Below are 7551 nucleotides of genomic sequence, written 5' to 3' on the forward strand. Positions count from 1 at the left end.
TATTCCATTTCAGACATATGAGGTTTCATTCTAAACAAGCTGCCTCTTCTGCTCATTGCCCCAGTGTCTCCCTCATGGTTGCACACACAGCTCCATAGAGGCTGGAATCCTCATAATAGAATCTGTGATGTGAATTTTATTCATTCTGACTGTACATGGCAGCCCTTCAGAATCCATCCCTGATGGAACCAGCAACACACTGAAATGAGTCAGTGTATGAATCACTCAAGATGCGCTAAAATTCTTCAGCCCTGGCATTGTACTCTTATTCATATCAGAATGCATTAAATTTTCTGGCCTAGACTATGAATTTTACCTCTTTTCTGATTATATTTCTTAGCTATCTGTTTTTTCCCCATGAAACTGAAGCAGCCTTCTAAAAATATATGCACTTATTATATGTCTTCCTTGATTCAAATTGTGCCACTATGATTACTCTGAATTGTAAATGACAAACTGAATGGAGAGGCCGGTTAAAATTGTGCATTTGTAATAATGCATTGAATATGTTTCTCTGATAACTTAGGTGGAGACTAAAGCTCCAGTTAGGGGAACTTCTTTTTTATAATTTAAATTTTATTGGGGTGACATTAGTCAACATGAACATATAGGTTTCATGTGTGGGTTATTAAGTTACAAAATCTGTATATAGTATCATGTGTCCACCACTTAAAGCCAAATCTTCTCCTATCACCTCATATTAGGACCCCTTTCTCCCTCTTCCCCCTTCCCTCTGGCAACCACCACACTGCTGTTTGTGTTTATAAGTTTCAGTTTTATATTCCATATATGAGTGAAATGGTACGAAACCTTAATGAAACAGTACTTAACCTTACTAGAGGCAAACTACTCTGATTTTTTTTTAATGTTGATTTCAACCTACTAAATTGACTCTGTGAGTCACTATTGAGTCACAAATTTTAATTTAAAAAACATTGGTCTAAGAGTGTGGTAGGTAGAATAGTGCCCCTCAAAGATGCCAAGAGCCTAACCTCTGAAACCTGGGAATATGTGACCTCACATGGCAAATGGCATTTAGCAGATTTGATAACATTAAGGATTTTGAGATGGGAGACTATCTTGGAATATCCCAGTGGCCCAAGGTAATCAGGGAGGAGAAAGATGCGATGAGGAAGGCAGAGTTAGAGCAGTGCAGCTGGTCATCCCTGACTTTGGAGATGGAGGAAGGATCCATGAGCCAAGAAATGCATTCCTCTAGGTGGAAAGGTAAGGAAACAAATTCTCCCCTGTAGGCTCCTAAAGAACATGCAGTCCTGTTGACACCTTGACTTTAGCCTGTGAGATCCATCGGGCTTCTGACTTCCAGAACTATCACAAAATAAATGTGTACTGTTCAGGCTGTAGAGTTGTTAGTGACTCATTACAGCAACAATAAGAAACTAATACATGAAGGAGATGAAGAGAAAATGCAGGCAGTGTCAGTGTGGGGAGGGGGGGACAAGAGCGGACTTGATATTCTTGTGGGACCTTCCCTTTTTTAAAAAGAAATCGTATTTATTAAATTGATTGGAGTGACATTATTTCTTTTGAGAGATGTGAGTCTGGATTATCTCCTAGGATAGGGCTGCAGCCCCAAGACAAATCACACTTTTCCTCACTCTAGTGTTTTCTATTCTCAGAGAAGTTAAAGTAAATATCAAAGACTTGGTGGGGTGTGGGGGGGTCTCTTTCTATTTGTTTAAGTGGCATGACTATATGGATTTGGGGCAGTTAATGTGCTATAAGCCTGTGAGCTGATCTGGGAGATGGAAGGAGCCATCTTTACTTAGTCCTCGCTTTTTGAGCCAGTTCACTGAACCAGCATAGCTTTCTCAGATGACTCTCTGGTGTATCTATAACTCACAAAGCAGAGTAAACAATATAGATTTTTCTAAGATGAAAGAAGAAACTGCTCCAGAGCAGAAGGGGTTATCAGCCACACAACAGAACTAGGAGATAAGTGATTTGTAAAATGGGCCAGAGCAAATGAGTTAGTACCAGGCTCTTGCATTAGTTGAGCACTGGACAGGCAAACCAGCAACAGGACCTGTAATGGTCAACTCATATTTATAAAATAACTAGAGGCCCGGTGCACGAAAGTCGTGCACGGGGGAGGGGGGTGGGGCGGCGGGGGCAGTCCTTCAGCCCTGCTTGCACCCTCTAACAATCTGGGAATGCTGGCTCTTAACCGCTTGCCTGCTGGCCTGCTTGATTGCCCCTAGCCACTCTGCTTGCCTGATTGCCCCTAACTGCCTCTGCCTGCCTGCCTGATCACCCCTAACTGCCTCTGCCTGCCTGCCTCATCGCCCCAACCCCTCTGTCTGCCTGCCTGATTGCCCCTTATATTACACTTTTATTATTATAGTTGCCTTGCTCCAAGTTGTAAGGACCTACTTGTCATAGAGATAGAAAAGTTTTAATTTTTACTCTTAATTATGGCAATTAACTAACACAGATGGCCACCAAAAAGGTAATTTACCAAAGGGTGTTTAGCAAACGGTGCTGTTAAATCCTCTTCCGTGAAAATGTGCATGTTGTGCATTGTATCTGCCTGGGTACATGAAAGAGTGGAGTTTCTATCTGTCTTTGCAATCCTATGAGCGAATTGTGTGAGACCCCAGCCCAGTCTGGTTTGGTGCTCACAGAATAATAGAGCTCTTTTTTTTTTTTTCTTTGCTCCATTGGTGGAGATTTCCTAGAAGTTGCAGGATATCTTCCTTTTAATTTTTCCTCCATACTCTGACTTATGTCTCTCACCTTTGCTTTCCCTCCATCTCCCACCCGCAACAGTAACTTGCTCCAGGCTCACTTTGCTAGAGTATCTAGGAGATCTTGCAATGTGTCCACCACCAGAACTACGATTCCCAGCATTCCTGTGCACCAGAACCATGATTCTCAGCATTCCTGGTGCTCCCCCTGCTCTTGGCTTCCACTTCTGATCCAGGGGTCACAGAAATGGAAAGGAAGCAAGCAGTGGGGTTCAAAGGACTGGGGTACTCCGGTGGGGCTGACAGGACCTGACACTCCCTCGGCGGCCAGCTGGGGCGTGTGGGAGGCTTGGTTTGCCGTGGTGATGAAGGAAGCCAAGCGTCCTGCCCGAAGGAAGCCAAGCGTCCTGCCTGCTCCGGCTGGCTCCGTGGTCGCTGCCCAGAGGCTGGCCCTCAGTGGCTGGCCAGGGTGTGCAGGAGGTTTGGCTTCCTTTGTTGCTGGGGCGACAAAGGAAGCCAAACGTCCCGCCTGCTCCGGCTGACTCCAGCCAGCTCCGTCACTCCAGCTGGCGCTGCCATCTTTGTGGCTGTGGGCACCGCCATCTTTGTCACAGAGTGATGGTTAATTTGCATATTGCCCTTTTATTAGTATAGATCAGTGGTTCTCAACCTTTCTAATGCCGTGACCCTTTAATACAGTTCATGTTGTGGTGACCCCCAACCATAAAATTATCTTCGTTGCTACTTCATAACTGTAATTTTGCTACTGTTAATGAATCGTAATGTAAATATCTGTGTTTTCCGATGGTCTTAGGCAACCCTGCTAGCGGTTCTCAACCTGTTGGTTGCGACCCACAGGTTGAGAACCACTTCTATAGAGCCTAAGACCATCGGAAAACACAGATATTTACATTAAGATTCATAACAGTAGCAAAATTACAGTTATGAAGTAGCAATGAAAATAATTTTATGGTTGGGGGTCACCACAACATGAGGAACTGTATTAAAGGGTCGCGGCATTAGAAAGGTTGAGAACCACTGGTATAGATGGTCAAGCCCACCCAATGTGGCTCAGTGGTTGAGCATCAATCTATGACCCAAGAGGTCACTGTTCAATTCCTGGTCAGGGCACATGCCTGAGTTGCAGGCTTGACCCCCTGTCAATGATTCTCTCTCATCACCGATGCTTCTATCTCTCTCTCCCTCTCCCTTCCTCTCTGAAATCAATAAAAATATATTTAAAAAAAAAATAATGGTCAACTCTTAAGTTACTTGTTCTGAAAGCACAAACCATCTGCAAAACAAATCCAAAAAAAACTAGAGTATAATTTAAAATTAATAATTTATAATAGCAATAGAAAATATAAGGTAAGGTATTGAAGAAAAAAAATCTAAAAATTCCATGACCTTTATTAGAAAATTATAACATTTTATAGAAAGACATAAGACCTAATAAATGAAAAGCTATTCCTTGTTTGTATTTGGGATGACCATCTTAAAAATGCCCAATCTCTCTCAAATTATTATATAAGTTCAGTGAAATGAAAATCATTACTTCAGTGACTGCTGTGTGTAACTTTACAGGACAACTCTGAAGTATGTGTGCAAGAACACAGGGTCAAAATCACCAGGACTATTGGAAATGTCACCTTCTCAGATGTCATTCCTTATCATTAAGCTCTGTCAATAGGACTGTTTGCCATAGGAGCAGGAAGAGACACACAGACTGGTGGGACAGGACAGCAATGGAACATGCACCCAGGTAATGTTGGTCTCTGAAAGTAAGTAACACTACAACTCAGAGGGCAAGGATAGACTAGTCAATAGGTGGCCATGGGACAACTGATTGTCAATATGAGAAAATAAAATTAGACTCAAATGTGGAAAACAAAACTTTAAAACCCTTAGAGGGAAAAATATAGGACATCTGCATAGGAAATAAAGTCTAAGATATGCACACAAAATAAAAAGGAAAACATAGATTCATTCAATTACACTGAAATTGGAAAACTTGCATACAAGAAAAGGTACCATAAACAACATGAAAAAGCCAACCAAAGTCTGAGAGAAAAACTGTAAATACAGAAAACTAATAAAGGAGTTGTGTGCAGAAAATATGAATAACTCTACATATCAATTTGAGTCAACCCACCCAATAGGTAAGCAGGCAATTGATATTAACTGGAAATTTACAAAAGAGGGACCTGATAACATGCTCTACTTAGTAACTGAGGAACTGAGGATGAGATGCCATTTCACTATCATCAAATTGGCAAAAAATTTTAAGTGTTAGAATGTGGAGAAACAGGAACTTTCATACTTTCCTGGTAGGAGTGTAAGTAGGTACAAGCATTTTAGAAAACAATCTGTCTAGTGAAACTGAAGGGCTGTACATTCTATGCCCCAGCAACTCCATTCCTAGAAATGTTCCTCAGAGAAACTCAAATATGTGCACAAGGAGATCCATAACACCCTCATTTAAATATTGTTTATAGCAGAAACAAAATATCCATCATTAGGAGACTAGACAGATAAATAGTGATATATTCTTCTGTATAGTTAAAAACGAATTAACTAAAGCCTTGTTTATTACCATAGATAGATTTCAAACATAATGTTGAGTAAGAAAAGTTGCCGTAAAATACATATCATTACCTAGCATGCAAAACAATATTATTTCTGTATCTAAATATTGTATAAAAACTAAAAGCATGCATGAGAAACACCAAACTCAAAATAATAGTTAGGTCCAGGAAGAAGGGAGGTGAATAGAATGAAGGTGAGTGGGAATACACAGAAGGCTGTATCTGTAATGTTTAATTTGTACTTTACCTTCATTGTTTTATACTTTTTATTTATATTTTTGTATGCTTGAAAAAAATTAAAAACTGCATCTTCTTTATTTTTCATACTTTAATTTCAGAACAAAATTTTAAAAAATAACAATACACAACATCCAAACCTAATGTCAAATATGAGAAGAGAAGGCTTGAGGCCATTGTAACCTGCCTTAGGCAAAGACAGGAGAGAAAAACTACTAAACATCAGTTAGAGGAAACCAGGTGGACTAGGGCCATGCAGGGCTGCTGGGGGAGCTACACTACATAGAGGATTCAAGGTCTGCAAGTAGAAACGCTTAATCTACTTCTTCCATGCAAGAGACATTCTCATCACCCTCAGGGGTTATCTCATCAGGAACAGCAGCACTGGGTTCTTCTGCTGTCACTTCATCATCATCAATGCCTCGGCCTAACTTGATCATGCAGTAGATGCAGTTGGAGTAGGTCTGATGATCCTCAAGTGAAAAGTCAGAAGAGAGCAGCACAGTTTCAAACAGTAACACCACAAGGTCCTTGACAGCCTTGTCATTCTTGCCTGCCTCCACCTTCTGGTGCAGAGTCTCCACGATGGGTTGGTCAGGGTTGATCTCCAGGTGCTTTTTGGCCATCATGTTGCCCATTATAAAGTTATCCCAAAGTGTCTGGGCTTTCATGATACACTCCATGTTAGCTGTCCAGCCATAGGAGCTAGTCACAATGCAGCAGGGTGAAGACAAAAGCCTATTGAAGACTGTCACCTTCTCAACCTTCATAGCCAAGATTCCTTTCATGCGTTTGCAGAGATTCTCAAACTTGGCCTTGCTCTCTTCCATTTTCTCTTTCTCCTCTTCATCCTTAGGTAGTGCCAGGCCTCCTTGGTAATTGAGACCAAGCTTTATCATTCAAACACCTTGAGCTGCTGCACACAGTACTCATCGATAGGCTCCTTCATATATACTACTTCAAAGCCCCATTTCCAAGTCGCTCCACAAAAGCAGATTTGGCAACTTGCTCTCCTCAGTGATATAATAGATGGACTTCTATGTCTTCTTCATGTGGAAGACATATTCTGAAAGAGAAGTCATTTCACCTCCAGACTGGGAGGTGTGATAGTGCAAAAGCTCAGAAAGGCATCCCCGACTAGTCGAGTCCTCATGGAGTCCAAGCTTTAGGTTATTAGAGAATGTTTCATAGATTTTCTTATAGTTCTCCTTGTCTTCTGCCAGCTCAGAGCAGAGCTCAAGGCACTTCTTAACATATTTTTACGAATGACCTTCAAGATTTTACTTTGCTGGAGCATTTCTTGGGAGATGTTCAGAGGCTGGTCCTTAGAGTCAACCACACCACAGATGAAGTTCAGGTACTCTGGTATCAACTCATCACAGCTGTCCATTATGACCACACTAGAGGCCAGCCCACCCTGATTGGGGCCAATTGGGGCAGGGCCAGCCAGGGGGAGGGGATGTGGGATGTGAGAGGTTGGCCAGCCAGCCCCACCCCTGATCAGGGGGGTGATTGGGGGCCACAGTGTGCGTCAAAGCAACTGGTCATTCTGATCATTCCGTCATTCTGGTCGCTTGGCTTTTATATATATAGATATATAAATGATGGACATAGAGTTTATGTTGTTCTTCTTGTTCTCGAAGAAGTCAAAGGGAGCCCAATGGGGGATGAATAGCAATGCCCCAAATGCCAACTGACCTTCTACAGAGAAGTGCTTGACTGCCAAGAGGTCTTCCAAGTCATCTGACTTCAGCAATTTCTGCCTGGAATGCAAAAGTCTCCATTTCCTCCTCTCCATGGTGCACCACTTTCTCAGGCATCTTTAAGGTGACGAGATCCAAGTACTAGAGAGCAGGGACTGTATTTGGCTCACAAACTGCTGAAAAATTTTACTTGAAAAAAAAAATCAAACCCTTCTGATGAAGCAAGAAAGTGTAAAGAAGAAAAAAATAATTTTCCTTCTACTCTCCTAAGTTCTTCTGGCTGGAATAGCAATCAAATTAATCATGAGACAGGTTACA

General features: G+C 41.8%; 1 pseudogene across 1 annotated transcript; it reads right to left on the reverse strand.

The window, feature by feature from the left end:
• Positions 1 to 5844: 5844 nt before the first annotated feature.
• LOC307101128 (heat shock protein HSP 90-beta-like) lies at positions 5845 to 7328 on the reverse strand (annotated as a pseudogene). The gene is made up of 2 exons: positions 7141 to 7328; positions 5845 to 6930 (listed from the first exon to the last, which is right to left on the reverse strand). The product of its transcript is annotated as a heat shock protein HSP 90-beta-like (transcript).
• Positions 7329 to 7551: the final 223 nt, after the last annotated feature.

This window comes from Cnephaeus nilssonii, assembly GCF_951640355.1.
Source record: "Cnephaeus nilssonii genome assembly, chromosome: 6".
NCBI lineage: Eukaryota > Metazoa > Chordata > Mammalia > Chiroptera > Vespertilionidae > Cnephaeus > Cnephaeus nilssonii.